The following is a 17341-nucleotide window of genomic DNA, read 5'->3' on the forward strand; positions in this document are numbered from 1 at the left end:
GTTGAAATTTGTCAAGTGTTTTCTTTGTTAATTGGTGTAATCATATGATTTTTTTCTTCTTTAGCTTGATGGATATGGTAGATTACAACGATTTTGGAATTTGAGCCAGCCTTGCATACTTGGAATAAATCCTACTTTGCCATGATGTATAATCCTTTTTATACATTGTTGGATTCTGTCTGGTATTATATTGATATTTTGTGTGCCTATGTTCATAAGAGCTATTCGTTTGCAGCTTTCTTTCTATTGAACTGTCTTTCTCTGGTTTAAGTGTCAGGGTAATGAAGGCCTCATAAAGTAAGTTGGGAACTATTTCTTCCAATTCTGTTTTCTGGAAGAATTTGTGTAAAATTGGTTAATTCTTTTTTAAATGGCAAAATTCTCCATTGAAATCACCTGGGCTTGGAGACTTCTTTCATGAGAGCTTTTCAATTACAAATTCAATTTTTTTATTTCTTACATTAAAAAAATTTTTATCAAAGAATTATGAGCATGTGGTTTAAAATCAGAAGGGCTACAATAAAAAAGAATGGTGTCTGCCTATTTCCCATAAACCACTTGTTTTTAATTCTACTGCTGGGGGCACTACCATCTCTAAATAAATTGTCTTATACAGCTTTTCTTTTGATTTATTGATTTCAGATGATATATATAGATTACCTTCTTGGGTAGATGGGCTATTGGCTCACTTTTGTCATTTCCCACTGTTGCTTTTCTTACAGTTATAACACTGTCTTCAATAACTTATTTGGAAAGGTTTTAGGGGATGTATTTCTTAAATTCTAGCATGTAGTTTCTTCTACTTTGACACTTAAAGTAATATATTAACTCCCTCTTCATTAGTCTATTAACTTCCAACAGTTTGTCTTGCCCCCCACTTGTGAGATGATACCTCATCTCTGTACCTCTCTCTTCCCATTTTCACATTCTTCTTTCTCCAAATGTCTTTTATCTATAACTTTACATTTACTCTGTCAAGACTGATAGCTTTTCATTCTGTTCCACAGGATATTAAGTATTCTTCCCTTGGCCTACTTTTTAATTATAAAAGATTAAAACCATAAACAGCATTTTAATTACCATGACTGATATTAACTACAAAGCCAATGTGTATGTTTTAAATACATCTCCCTTTCAGTGACTTTATAGTCACGATCCTTGTGAATATACTTATTTCTCTAAAGCATACTGTATTTTAATCTGCTTTTTATATGGACATAACTTTTTTTTTTGGATAGAGTATTTTTATTTAATTTTTCCTGGAGTTTTGGGTTGTATTTCTTTTTTCTAGTTGGAAGAAGAAGATATATCTTCTTCACCACAGTATAGTAGTTTAGAGTATAGGCTCTAGAATTGGGCTGTCTGAGTTTGAATCATGGGTCCATCCCTTGCTAACTGTGACCTAAGGCAAATTATCTTACTTCACTGTGTCTTGGGTTTTCTTATCTATAAAATGTAGATGATAATAACAGTACTTCCCTCATAGGACTCTTAAAGGATTAATGAGAAAATAAGCCTACTGTGTTTAGGCCAGTGTCTAGTACTACGTGGAAATGCATTAGCTATTCTTATTATCATCATCATCATTTTTACTATTACATCTCAACTTTTAACATCACATATATACTGCTTGGAATCAATTCCAGTGTTTGTTCTTTTAAGACTTCCATCTAGAAGACCACTGACTTCCAATTTTGATGACTGCAGTTTGTGTTTTGCTTTGTTTTGTTTTTAATGACTGCTCTACAGCTGTCATCACAAACAACCCTATCAAAAAGTGGGCGAAGGACAAGAACAGACACTTCTCAAAAGAAGACATTTATGCAGCCAAAAAACACATGAAGAAATGCTCATCATCACTGGCCATCAGAGAAATGCAAATCAAAACCACAGTGAGATACCATCTCACACCAGTTAGAATGGCCATCATTAAAAAATCAGTAAACAACAGGTGCTGGAGAGGATGTGGAGAAATAGGAACACTTTTACACTGTTGGTGGGACTGTAAACTAGTTCAACCATTGTGGAAGTCAGTGTGGCGATTCCTCAGGGATCTAGAACTAGAAATACCATTTGACCCAGCCATCCCATTACTGGGTATAGACCCAAAGGACTATAAATCATGCTGCTATAAAGACACATGCACACGTATGTTTATTGCAGCGCTATTCACAATAGCAGAGTTGGAACCAACCCAAATATCCAACAACGACAGACTGGATTAAGAAAATGTGGCACATATACACCATGGAATACTATGCAGCCATAAAAAATGATGAGTTCATGTCCTTTGTAGGAATCATTCTCATAAATATCAAGACAAAAACAAAACCGATGTTTCCTCATAGGTGGGAAGAAAAAGAGAATCATGGACACAGGAGTGGAAATCACAGGGGACTGTTGGGGGTGGGGGGGGAGGACACATTAGATACCTAATCTAAAGAATTAAGGGTCACACACAATGGCACATGGATACATATGTAATGTACCCTAAAACCTAAAGTATAATAAGCTAAAGTATAATTAAAAAAACATTCATTTTCAATCGATTTCTTCTCTGGTGTCTTTAATTTCATGGTTTCTCATTTCTTGCATTTTACCCATATTTTGCATAATATTTTTCAAGTAACTTCTTCAAAATAATAAGGAAAGTAAGCTCTTTACATTCTTATATATCTTAAAATGGCTGTAGTTTGACTTAAATTCAACATCATCTGCCTTTAGAATGTTGAAGACCTTACTTTATTGACTTTTAGCATCCACTGTTGGTGCTAACCTGTCTATATTGTCAGCTTGATTTTTGCTCCCTCATAAATATCCTGGTTACGGCCAGGTGCGGTGGCTCACGCCTGTAATCCCAGCACTTTGGAAGGCCGAGGGGGGTGGATTACGAGGTCAGGAAATTGAGACCATCCTGGCTAACATGGTGAAACCCCGTCTCTACTAAAAATACAAACAACAACAAAAAATTAGCCAGGCGTGGTGGTGGGCACCTGTAGTCCCAGCTACTTGGGAGGCTGAGGCTGGAGAATGGTGTGAACCCAGGAGGTGGAGATTGCAGTGAGCCAAGATCGCACCACTGCACTCCAGCCTAGGTGACAGAGCGAGACTCAGTCTCAAAAAATAAAAATAAAAATAAATAAATAAATAAATAAATATCCTGGTTGCTATTTGGAAGATTTTATTGATCTCTTTGTAATCAGAAATCTGAAATGTTATGGGGATGTGTTGAAACATGTGTCATTTTTTTACTCTTTTTTCCATAGCCCTGTGTGTATCTTTTACATTTGGCAACTCTCAGTCCTTTACCTCTGTGTTTTTCTTTGTGCCTTTAAAAAATAACTCTATTGATCAGATATTGGAATTCCTGGATTGATCCTCCTATGTTTATACCTTTTATATAGATATAGATATATAGATTTGCTTATTTGCTCCACATTATGGAGATGTTCTTGTTTTTGTCTTCCAACTCTTCTAATTTATATATAATTTCAGCAATATTTGTACTTTCAAAAGCTTTTCTTGCTCCTAAAATATTTTTTTCAGAGAAGCTTGTTCTTGATTTATGAAGTCAGTCTCATCTTAAATTCAGACACATACCCCCCATTTAATGTCAAAAACTCATTCCTGAAAATGAGACATTCTATGTGGAAATGTGCCCTCGTCACCTATTTCCTACTGTTTAAAAGGCCAAATTAAACATCTAACAGATTTCATTAAGTATAACTAAAACATAGGAAAGCCAGCATTTAACATATAAAATCTTAAAATATTGGTCCCTGGTTGCAAAACAATTAGAATGGTTATCAAAAGGTTTGTATGCATGCTACTCTGTATCAATAACATGCCCATTTTTCATGGTACATCATAAATATTTTTATCCAATAAGGCATAGCAATCAGCACACAGCAATTTATACATGCATTAGAAAAATGCAGGTAAAATTTACAATGAAAATAGGGCAATTACCTGGGATGACCCATTACTCCTGAAGAAAAAAGCAAACTGGAAACTTGAAGAAAGTGGAAAGGGAAGGATGGTTAAAATGTAGTCATTGTCAAAGCCTATGGAAAGTGACATCATGGATGAGTTGGATGACAAAAGGGCAATTTCATGCAAGAAGCAGGCAGAGATTCTTTGTCATTTTCATTGAGTAGGGACTTGTAAATGATGAATGGATCTTCAGGGGATGCAGGTGTCATTTTAGGATGAAAAACTACAAAATCAAACTTTACTTAACTCTCTTCAAGTTTATGTTTATAGAATATTTTGCACAGTGTTATAAGAGTCAGGCACTCACAGTCCATCAAGTTCCAGGATAATATTCTTCACTGTATTTGTTTAGTCCCTATATTATTTTCAGCGAGTGGTGTCTGGTGGTTTGATTGAAGGCTCTCCCCGTTATCACTATAATCAACTATTTCAGATTGACATTCTGAACAAGTTTAGTACTTGATTTCTCAGCATGACATTTAAAGAATTCATCAATATCTTTTTCAATCTCTTCTCAAAACAAGTCTTCTTTGCGAGAGTAACAATGGCAAAGAATGGTTTACATTGAATAAAATGATATGATGCCTCTCTTAGTGTCAACATTCGGCATATGCATCCCTCTGTGAACACTAGACATGCTTTTCAAAACAACTATTTGTGATTTTGATGTATTTGGAAGGTATTTTATTTTTGGAAGGTAGCTTGGCACTTTTCCTATATATCATTTTGCTTATAATATTAAATTATTGAGTTTGGAACATAAACTTTTCTTATATAAATATCAGCTAAAAGGTCGCTGTTGAGTGATACATTCATTGCAGAAGTTTGAGACTTATAAGCCAATACTAATTCCACTGGGAAAATGTCAAATGAGGAGACATTTTCTGGATATGCTTGTATGTATAAAAATACTAATTAGAGTTTATTTCCAAATTCCCTTCTATGATTAACCACTTCTTCCAGTTTTCATTTATTCGTTTGTTTTGTTCTCCTTTATTCTGGGGCTTAATACCTAGGTGATGGGTTGATCTGTGCAGAAAACCACCATGGCATATGTTTACCTGTGTAACAAACCTGCACATCCTGCGCATGTACAATAAAAGAAAGAAGGAAAGAAACCTTTCCTCAACTGTCCAACAATCCTTGGTTATCCTTACATGTTTTAGAATGGGACAGCATGAAAGACCACTAGCTGCTCTGTGTACAGGTAGGAGCTGTCCCCTGGAAAGCCTTGACTTAGGATGAGTGGGTCTTGATACTGTGAGTCTCACAAATTTCAGACTTTTAGGTTTTACTTTGTGGAGCCACAGCTCATATGAATTCTGTAGTTCTCTTCAGAGTGCTTCCTTCAATTACTTTATAAGAACTGTTCGTGTGTATATTTGCAGCAAAAACAAGTTCCCCAGTGTACAATTATGTCTATACTGGTATTTTTCTTCTAATTTTCATTATTTTAATAGCTACAAATACAACTTTAGAAAGGTAACTGAGTTGCTTAAACTTTCCACTAATGACAAAAATTAGATTTTCAAATAATAGAATAAAATGAGCCTGGGTTACGGGAGGCGGAGCTTGCAGTGAGCTGAGATCGCGCCACTGCACTCCAGCCTGGGTGACAGAGCGAGACTCCGTCTCAAAAAAAAAAAAAAAAAAAAAAAATGAGCCTGGGTTAAACACTAGGACAGTAAAGTAGAAATCAGAAATAATGGGGTTTCATTATGTTCATAATGTTAAAATAACCCATCGTGAAGTAAAAATGGAAGGAATATTTTTGTATACCAGGAAAGAAATGGAAAAACTTTAGGCATTAGAAAGAATTTCTTGAATGTGAAGGTAATCAGGCAACAAAGCACATTATAAAGTGAACTTCCTCAGAAATGATTAATAAAATATTAGGAGTACTTATGTAATTCATGTACTCATTTGTTCACCAAAGTTATAACTCCAAGTTAGTATAAACTATGTCAAAAAAAAGCAGAATGGTTAAATAAATTGGGGTATGCCGATATAATGCAAATCATTCAATCATTAATAATCTTTCAAAAGATATTTAATAATGCAACCAAAAAATGAAATTAAACAGTAAACAAATAATATATTCATATACAGACATATACAAACACTAAAAGGTTTCTATTTTGCTAAAAATGCATGTGGGAAAAACATAAATACACTAAATTTAATGCACTGATGTGATCATCATAATTCTCTCTGGCTGTTGGAATACATTTTTTGTTTTCTTTACATGTATTTGTTCTATACATTCATTAGAATGTTTTGGATTATGAGTTAAAAATTCAATTCAACTGGTTTAAACAACAAGGGAAATGTATTATCTAACATAAAAATAATTTCAGAGGTAGGGCAGTAACAGGGTCATAAATGCCACAGCTGAATGACTTCCCTACATTTCTGAGTTCTCTCCACTGGATTTCTTTGTCCTCCTCAGTGTGGTTTGCTTTGTCCTTATGATTGTCACTTCGGCAAATAAGATGACTGCAGTATCTCCAAGCACTGCATCTCAAACAAGATTCAAAGACCAAAAGCAGAAAACAAAGTATATACTTTCTCAAGCCCTTCATAAAAGTATGGAAAACCTCAGACTTTATGGCAAGAGTGGATTACATGCCCATTTAAAAAATCATCATTGTGGAGCCAAGATGGCTGAATAGGAACAGCTGCAGTCTACAGCTCCCAGCATGAGCGATGCAGAAGATGGGTGATTTCTGCATTTCCAACTGAGGTACTGGGTTCATCTCACAGAAGAGTGCCAGACAGTGGGTGCAGGACAGTGGGTGCAGCGCACCATGCGTGAGCCGAAGCAGGGCGAGGCATCGCCTCACCTGGGAAGCACAAGGGGTCAGGGAATTAATTCCCTTTCCTAGTCAAAGAAAGGGGTGACAGATGGCACCTGGAAAATCGGGTCACTCCCACCCTAATACTGTGCTTTTCCAACGGGCTTCACAAACGGCACATCAGGAGATTATATCCCACACCTGGCTCGGAGGGTCCTATGCCCACGGAGCATCGCTCATTGCTAGCACAGCAGTCTGAGATCAAACTGCAAGGTGGCAGTGAGGCTGGGGGAGGGGCGCCTGCCATTGCTCAGGCTTGAGTAGGTAAACAAAGCGGCTGGGAAGCTAGAACTGGGTGGAGCCCACTGCAGCTCAAGGAGGCCTGCCTGCCTCTGTAGGCTCCACCTCTGGGGGCAGGGCACAGACAAACAAAAGACAGCAATAACCTCTGCAGACTTAAATGTCCCTGTCTGACAGCTTTGAAGAGAGTAGTGGTTCTCCTAGCACACAGCTTGAGATCTGAGAACGGGCAGACTGCCTCCTCAAGTGGGTCCCTGACCCCCGAGTAGCCTAACTGGGAGGCACCCCCCAGCAGGGACGTACTGACACCTCACATGGCTGGGTACTCCTCTGAGACAAAACTTCCAGAGGAACGATCAGGTGGCAGCATTTGCGATTCACCAATATCTGCTGTTCTGCAGCCACTGCTGCTGATACCCAGGCAAACAGGGTCTGGAGTGGACCTCCAGTAAACTCCAACAGACCTGCAGCTGAGGGTCCTGACTGTTAGAAGGAAAACTAACAAACAGAAAGGACATCCACACCCAAAACCCATCTGTATGTCACCATCATCAAAGATCAAAGGTAGATAAAACCACAAAGATGGGGAAAAAACAGAGCAGAAAAACTGGAAACTCTAAAAATCAGAGCACCTCTCCTCCTCCAAAGGAAAGCAGCTCCTCACCAGCAATGGAACAAAGCTGGACGGAGAATGACTCTGACGACTTAAGAGAGGAAGGCTTCAGAAGATCAAACTACTCCAAGCTAAAGGAGGAAGTTCAAACCAATGGCAAAGAAGTTAAAAACTTTGAAAAAAAATTAGGTGAATGGATAACTAGAATAATCAATGCAGACAAGTCTTTAAAGGACCTGATGGAGCTGAAAAACACAGCACGAGAACTACGTGACGAATGCACAAGCCTCAGTAACCGATGCGATCAACTGGAAGAAAGGGTATCAGCGATGGAAGACAAAATGAATGAAATGAAGTGTGAAGAGAAGTTTAGAGCAAAGAGAAAAAAAAGAAACGAACAAAGCCTCCAAGAAATATGGGACAATGTGAAAAGACCAAATCTACGTCTAATTGGTGTACCTGAAAGAGATGGGGAGAATAGAACCAAGTTGGAAAACACTCTGCAAGATATTATCCAGGAGAACGTCCACAATCTAGCAAGGCAGGCCAACATTCAAAATCAGGAAATACAGAGAATGCCACAAAGATACTCCTCGAGAAGAGCAACTCCAAGACACATAATTGTCAGATTCACCAAAGTTGAAATGAAGGAAAAAACGGTAAGAGCAGCCAGAGAGAAAGGTCAGGTTACCCACAAAGGGAAGCCCATCAGACTAACAGCGGATCTCTTGGTAGAAACTAAAAGCCAGAAGAGAGCGGGGGCCAATATTCAACATTCTTAAAGAAAAGAATTTTCAACCCAGAATTTCCAATCCAGCCAAACTAAGCTTCATAAGTGAAGGAGAAATAAAATACTTTACAGACAAGCAAATGCTGAGAGATATTGTCACCACCAGGCCTGCCCTAAAAGAGCTCCTGAAGGAAGCACTAAACATGGAAAGGAACAGCCAGTACCAGGCACTGCAAAAACATGCCAAATTGTAAAGACCATCAAGGCTAGGAAGAAACTGCATCAACTAATGAGCAAAATAACCAGCTAACATCATAATGACAGGATCAAATTCACACATAACAATACTAACCCTAACTCTAAATGGGCTAAATGCTCCAATTAAAAGGCACAGACTGGCAAATTGGATAAAGAGTCAAGACCCATCAGTGTGCTGTATTCAGGAAACCCATCTCACGTGCAGAGACACACATAGGCACAAAATAAAGGGATGGAGGAAGGTACCAAGGATGGTACCATTCCTTCTGAAACTATTCCAATCAATAGAAAGAGAGGGAATCCTGCCTAACTCATTTTATGAGGCCAGCATCATCCTGATACCAAAGTCTGGCAGAGACACAACAAAAAAAGAGAATTTTAGACCAATATCCCTGATGAACATTGATGCAAAAATCCTCAATAAAATACTGGCAAACCGAATCCAGCAGCACATCAAAAAGCTTATCTACCACGATCAAGTCGGCTTCATCCCTGGGATGCAAGGCTGGTTCAACATACACAAATCAATAAACGTAATCCAGCATATAAACAGAACCAAAGACAAAAACCACATGATTATCTCAATAGATGCAGAAAAGGCCTTTGACAAAATTCAACAACCCATCATGCTAAAAACTCTCAATAACTTAGGTATTGATGGGACATATCTCAAAATAATAAGAGCTATCTATGACAAACCCACAGCCAATATCATACTGAATGGACAAAAACTGGAAGCATTCCCTTTGAAAACTGGCACAAGACAGGGATGCCCTCTCTCACCGCTCCTATTCAACATAGTGTTGGAAGTTCTGGCCAGGGCAATCAGGCAGGAGAAGGTAATAAAGGGCATTCAATTAGGAAAAGAGGAAGTCAAATTGTCCCTGTTTGCAGATGACATGATTGTATATCTAGAAAACCCCATTGTCTCAGCCCAAAATCTCCTTAAGCTGATTAGCAACTTCAGCAAAGTCTCAGGATACAAAATCAATGTACAAAAATCACAAGCATTCTTATACACCAATAACAGACAAACAGAGAGCCAAATCATGAGTGAACTCCCATTCACAATTGCTTCAAAGAGAATAAAATACCTAGGAATCCAACTTACAAGGGATGTGAAGGACCTCTTCAAGGAGAACTACAAACCACTGCTCAATGAAATAAAAGAGGATACAAACAAATGGAAGTACATTCCATGCTCATGGGTTGGAAGAATCAATATCATGAAAATGGCCATACTGCCCAAGGTAATTTATAGATTCAATGCCATCCTCATCAAGCTACCAATGATTTTCTTCACAAAATTGAAAAAAGCTACTTTAAGGTTCACATGGAACCAAAAAAGAGCCCGCATCACCAAGTCAATCCTAAGCCAAAAGAACAAAGCTGGAGGCATCATACTACCTGACTTCAAACTATACTACAAGGCTACAGTAAGCAAAACAGCATGGTACTGGTACCAAAACAGAGATATAGACCAATGGAACAGAACACAGCCCTCAGAAATAATGCCGCATATCTACAACTATCTGATCTTTGACAAACCTGACAAAAATAAGCAATGGGGAAAGGATTCCCTATTTAATAAATGATGCTGGGAAAACTGGCTAGCCATATGTAGAAAGCTGAAACTGGATCCCTTCCTTACACTTTATACAAAAATTAATTCAGGATGAATTAAATACTCACGTTAGACCTAAAACCATAAAAACCCTAGAAGAAAACCTAGGCAATACCATTCAGGACACAGACATGGGCAAGGACTTCATGTCTAAAACACCAAAAGCAATGGCAACAAAAGCCAAAATTGACAAATGGGATCTAATTAAACTAAAGAGCTTCTGCACAGCAAAAGAAACCACTATCAGAGTGAACAGGCAACCTACAGAATGGGAGAAAATTTTTGCAACCTACTCATCTGACAAAGGGCTAATATCCAGAATCTACAATGAACTCAAACAAATTTACAAGAAAAAAAACAAACAACCCCATCAAAAAGTGGGTGAAGGATATGAACAGACACTTCCCAAAAGAAGACATTTATGCAGCCAAAAAACACATGAAAAAATGCTCATCATCACTGGCCATCAGAGAAATGCAAATCAAAACCACAATGAGATACCATCTCATACCAGTTAGAATGGCCATCATTTACAAGTCAGGAAACAACAGGTGCTGAAGAGGATGTGGAGAAATAGGAACACTTTGACACTGTTGGTGGGACTGTAAACTAGTTCAACCATTGTGGAAGTCAGTGTGGCGATTCCTCAGGGATCTAGAACTAGAAATACCATTTGACCCAGCCATCCCATTACTGGGTATATACCCAAAGGATTATAAATCATGCTTCTATAAAGACGCATGCATACGTATGTTTATTGTGGCACTATTCACAATAGCAAAGAGTTGGAACCAACCCAAATGTCCAACAACGATAGACTGGATTAAGAAAATGTGGCACATATACACCATGGAATACTATGCAGCCATAAGAAATGATGAGTTCATGTCTTTTGTAGGGACATGGATGAAGCTGGAAACCATCATTCTCAGCAAACTGTCACAAGGACAAAAAACCAAACACCGCATGTTCTCACTCATAGGTGGGAACTGAACAATGAGAACACATGGACACAGGAAGGGGAACATCACACACTGGGGACTGTTGTGGGGTGGGGGGAGGGAGTGGGATAGCATTAGGAGATATACCTAATGCTAAATGATGAGTTAATGGGTGTAGCACACCAACATGGCACATGTATACATATGTAACAAACCTGCACGTTGTGCACATGTACCCTAAAACTTAAAAGTATAATAATAAAAAAAATAAAAAATAAAAAATCATCATTGACAAGGGGAACTGAAATTAAATCACTGGCCTAATTTTTTAAAAGTTATTTTTAATTATAATGAATACACAATGGTTATACATATTTATCAAGTACATGTGATGTTTTGATACAGGCATACAATATGTAATGATCAAATCATGGTCACTGGGGTATTCATCACCTCAAGCATTTATCATTTTTTTGTGTTAGGAACATTCCAATTCCACTCTTTTAGTTATTTTAAAATATACAATAAATTACTGTTAAATATAGTCACTCTATTGTGCTACCAAATACTACATTTTATTCATTCTATTTGTGTTTTTGTATCCATTAACCATCCCCTCTTTACTACCCTTTCACACTACCCTTCTTCTGGTAACTATCATTCTACTCTACCTCCAAAAGTTCATTTTTTTTCTTTAGTTCCCACATACGAGTGAGAACATGTGACATTTGTCTTTCTGTGCCTGCCATATTTCACTCAACGTAGCCCTAGGCAGAAATCATATATAAGATGATAGTGATTCTTCTGCTCAGCCATCACTTACACGTTTTAGTATAATCTAATGTAAAATGGTTTGCCTTTGTCATAGGCTCACCTACATACAGACATTACAAGATGGTTAAAAACTTAGTACTTTCTTAGAAGCTAACCACAGGTAAATCATTTTTTCAATTAGTTGTGTTCCTTATAAATTGCAAACATCGATTCTTCCAGTTTAGTATCCCAATTCTGAGAGTTGGTTAGAGCAAAGCATTATCACTTTGATGGACCAGGATTATGGTACTGCTGAGTTCTGATGGGTTTAATTTTTTTTTAGGTCAACTGTGCGTGCCTGGTTCCCCTGGGTAGCCTGACTCCCCTGACGGTAGTGGTTTTGACCATGATCATCTCACACACACAGGTATCCAAAATTTTTACTACAGAAATGCTCTTTGATATTTTCTGTTCTACCGTATTTCCACTTTGTAAAACCGCTAATACTGACTCACCAGATGACTTCATGACTCATTCATGGGTTGCAACTCCTGCTTTGAAATTCACTGCCTCAGTAGTGTTGTCTCTGCTCCAAAATGAAGCTCAAACTCCTTGACACAGCACTAGAAAGCTCTTCAGAATCTGCATCTTCCCTTTCTTTCCAACTTCATTTCTCACCACATCCCCTCTGAATGCCAAACTCCAGGCATACAGAACTATTCACATTTTCCAAAAAGCTTATTGTCTCTCCCCAAGAACCTTCCACAACATACACCGTATGCTGTTCACCCTTGCATCCTTAGTTCAACATAGTGCCTAGCATGTATTAGGCATTTAATAAATGTTAGTTAAATGAGTAAGTGAATGATGAAATGAACAAATGAAAAAAATGCTATGAAAATCTATTCAGAAGAATGTACTGTTACAATAATGTCTCACGGGTTTAACTCTGAAAATCCAGCCACACGCTACAGAAAGGAGAAAAAGCACTCAATTTCCCTAATTATAACTACAGAAATTTATAATTTCTGAAAACCAGGATAAATAGTTTCACAAAGACCATATTTACTTTGAGGAAATTTTCACTCATTCAATTTGAATCAGATGGATCTAGTCTTCAATAAATAAAGCAGACAAGTAAAAGTGACAGTGTATTACATTCTGCACCCTCCTTGGTATAATGGTGATGTGGAAGTTAAGCTTTAATAGCATAGAGTCCTGATTACTGCAGCAACTACTTCTATGATATTATAGATAATCAGAGAGAGATTCACAGCCACAGTCTATTTGCTAATAAAAAGTGCTCAGTGGTGGCCTACCACTACTGGCCAAAATAATCAATCCCGTGTTCTTCAGAAGCAAAAGTGGAACACAGTAATTATATATTTTAGGCCACTGGGTCTCAAACTTTATTGAACACATGGACCACTTGGGAAATTTTGTTAAAATGCAGATTTTGATTCAGTAGGTCTGTGATGAGGCCTTAGATGATTCTGAAAAATTTCCAGGTGATGCTGATGCTGCATGTCCATGGACCAGGCTTTAAATAGCATGAAAAGTTCACAATAGATTGAAGACTTCCTGTTGCTCATAAGGAACAATATTTCCCAGACTAAAATATTTTTTTCACGAGGTAACTAGGCCACAAGTTTGTAGTATGACAACTTGACCTAATGACATGTAGTGCTGGAAGCAAAACCATTTAGTAAAAGGAACGGCCTCTTCCTTCCTTTGCTCCCAACTGCTGCTCCTGTTCCCTTTTCAAATTACAGAGAACCAGTACTATTTATTCTACAATAAGATATCTTCCAGTTGCCAGTGAAGCAACCACTTTTTATTTACCTCCATATAAGGAACTTTTTAAAAAACAATAACTGCAGTTGTCTGCAATATTCTACATTGCTGCTACCCAGAACTAAAACATGTTGAAAGATGTGTGAAAGCCATGCAGAGCCCAAACAGCTCAGTATATAATTCTGGCTCATCAGCCTCTCACCTAATGATTTTTGTTAGAGATTTTCTTAAGGTTTTTTAATGAAAGATAAGGAAATCCCATTCTCAGAGTCAGTTTCCCATCTGTCAGTAACATCTGTAAATCAAGATTTTCGAACCATAATCGAACAATATGGGTGGTTTTCTTTTAGTTCTCTTTCTTTTTTAAAAGCATTTTTTTTCTATGTACCCTTATCCAGGAAGAGGGGAAAAAGGAGGAAGAGGGTAAAAAGTGGGGAGAGGAGACACATGTATGCAGCTGCTTTCGCTATAAAGTCTTTCTTTGGCATGTTTACCTAAGAAAGGCAAAATCCCAGCAAGTTATTTTGTGGACATCAACAAACTGATTCTAAAGTTTATATGGAGAGGCACAAGACCAAGAATAACTAATACAAAATTGAAAAAGAAAAATAAAGTTGGAAGGCTGACACTACCCAACTTCAGACTTATTTTAAAGCTACGTTAATCAAGATAGTGTGGTATTGGAGAAAGAACAGATGAATAGATCAATAGAATGGAATAGAGAGCTCAGCAATCACATAAATATAATAAACTAATCTCTGACAAAGGAGCAAAGACAATAAAATGGAGAAAAGATAGCCTTTTCAAAAAATGGCACTGAAACAACTGGACTTCCATAGGAAAAATAAAAGAATCTAGACACTACGAGAAAGACCACTTAAAAAGAAGTCTGCCTGGGATAAAAGCAAATCCAATTTAGATAACTAACCATACTTATCTGACATGAAATACCCATTATTGTTATTGAAATAAACTTGTAAATATATCATGGAGAGCTGTTCTTTCAAAAACTTCAGGCTTTCATAGGTAAATGTAAGAGAAACAATTTAACCTCTCTGGAGTCCATGAAAGCCTAGCACATTTTGCATCCTCCAGAGATTTCTTAAAGAAGGAGCCAAAACTAGGCCAGGCGCAGTGGCTCATGCCTATAATCCCAGCCCTTTGGGAGGCCAAGGTGGGCAATTCACAAGGTCAGGAGTTCAACACCAGCCTGGCCAACATGGTGAAACCCCGTCTCTACTAAAGATACAAAAAATTAGCTGGGCATGGTAGCGCACACCTGTAATCACAACTACTCAGGAGGCTGAGGCAGGAGAATCGCCTGAACCTGGGAGATGGAGGTTGCAGTGAGCCGAGATCACGCCATTGCACTCCAGCCTGGGCAACAGAGTAAGACTCCCTCCGTCTCAAAATAAATAAATAAATAAATAAATAAATAAATAAAGAAGGAGCCAAAACTATATAAACCTTTACATGTCAATCCTGCTGGCCTAAAGCCAACCCTGGTCCTTACCAACCCTGCTGAAGCAGAGGCCTCATGTGCATCACATGAACCCTCATTGCTACAAAATAGCCTTGCCATAATTCTAATTATTTTAGGTTCCCCCAGCCCTTTTCCAATTGAACCATACTGGACCCCAAATCTAGGCCAACAAGGTTCCTTCTTTCTCTTTGGAAAAAGAATAAGGAAATACAGTGAGGGTAGAGTTAAGAGATGAATTTAAAAGGATATATAGAAAAGCCATATGGTAAGAGTAAGAGTGAGGGCCACAAGGACTACGAGAAAGTAGAAAACCTGAAGACAAATTAATATAACAGGGCTAAAATTTATTAATGTACGAATTTTCCTAGCTTCTTTCTCTCTTCCACGCTTCACTCTTTCACTAAGAGAAATGCTTGCTGAATATTTCCCTGTACTGGCCATTTAATTATCCAGATTGTGGGGAATATCAGGATGGGATGTTTGCATGAATAAGACTGAATTGAAAGAGAAAGAGAGAGAGGCAGAACAGAAATAAAGGGAATGGTGAAGAAGGGAAAACGAGAAAAGCCTGCACTGGAGTGGAGAAAAGCAACCAGACAGCTAAAAAGTCTAAAAGATAACTGGCTGAACTTTTTCATAATCAAGTCAAGGAACATTCAGCTGGGGTCATATTGGGAACTTGCCACAAAGGGGTTGAGGGAGCTGGAGGTCCTGCATTACAAGGGCAGGAATCAGTAGGATGGCTCTGTATGAATACTGGTGTGGTAACATCATGCCTACAGTCCGCAGTGGCCTGGAAACACTCTACAATTGGGCATGTCTTTCAAAGCATGAGCCTTGCAAAGCATGAAAGAATTTTGTGGAATGTTACTGAATATAACAGAAAAAACTTGAATGGAATGAGAGAAAGGGGTTCTAAGACAAGTTAACTGAGATGTTCAAAAACTTTTCGCCAGGCATGGTGGCTCACGCCTGTAATCCCAGCACTTTGGGAGGCCGAGGCGGGTGGATCACGAAGTCAGGAGATCGAGATCATCTTAGCTAACATGGTGAAACCCTGTCTCTGCTAAAAATACAGAAAATTTTGAATTCATTCACCTCCTCCCACAGACGTTCCAGGCCCTGACCCGAACAAGGAAATCAAAATAAGGTAACACCACTGGCTTCACATAAACCTCAAGACTATAATCTAACTGTACCTACCATCTCCTTTACTTTAAAAAAGCTTAAGTCCATTTACCTATACCAAGTCAGTAGACTGAATTTTCTCTCTTAGAGAGCTTTTAACCAAATTGGAGCTAAATTAATCTCACTTTAAAGTGCAAGAAAGGTTCTGCTAGACTAGTGTTTGTTCTACGGCATAGAAAGAGGAGCATGCCTCCCCTGGCACTAGCCTAAGAGGCCCCACATGAAGAACTGGTTGCAGGACAGTGATCTATTAGGTCTACCAAAAAGCAGGGGGACTCAAGGTTCAGCCTAGAAACATGGGTCCCTGCCAAGTCTGGTTTTACCTATACCCAGGTCCCAAACAAATCTTGGGTCCCCTAACTGATAAGGCTGGAGCACAGCACCAGCCATCAACAGGGCCAGAGTCGTCTCAGCCAGTCAGTGAGCACCTCTACACCATGATTTGTCAATGCTCACATGGATAGTGGTAAGGAATCAAGAAGCCTGGGTTTTGGAACAGCACAAACATTCTTTACCTAGTAAGCAGTGATTGAAGTTCTTACCTAGAGTAAATGATGAAAAAATAGGTAATGAGGTCCCCATACACCACTGCTGAGAATATTTAGGCTAACTTTAAAGCAGTACAAAATGGCTTCTTCCACGCAACAAGGGCAAGCTTTGTATCAATGTTTCTCAAAAACCAATTATATCTCCAGCTCTAGCCTCAATTTAACAGGTTTTTTACTTTATTCATTTATTTATTTAGAGATGGAGTCTCACTCTGTCGCCCAGGCTGGAGTGTAATGGCATGATCTCGGCTCACTGCAACCTCTGCCTCTTGGGTTCAGGCAATTCTCCTGCCTCAGCCTCCCAAGTAGCTGGGACTATAG

The 17341-nt window shown here is 38.4% G+C and overlaps 1 protein-coding gene across 1 annotated transcript in view; it reads right to left on the reverse strand.

Annotated features, from left to right (window-relative positions):
* Positions 1–17341, reverse strand: part of QRFPR (pyroglutamylated RFamide peptide receptor) — a 46727-nt gene that overhangs the window by 19994 nt on the left and 9392 nt on the right. The gene's annotated exons all lie outside the window — the stretch shown is intronic.

The sequence above is a fragment of the Hylobates moloch genome, unplaced genomic scaffold (assembly GCF_009828535.3).
Source record: "Hylobates moloch isolate HMO894 unplaced genomic scaffold, HMol_V3 SCAFFOLD_3, whole genome shotgun sequence".
In the NCBI taxonomy this organism is placed as follows: domain Eukaryota; kingdom Metazoa; phylum Chordata; class Mammalia; order Primates; family Hylobatidae; genus Hylobates; species Hylobates moloch.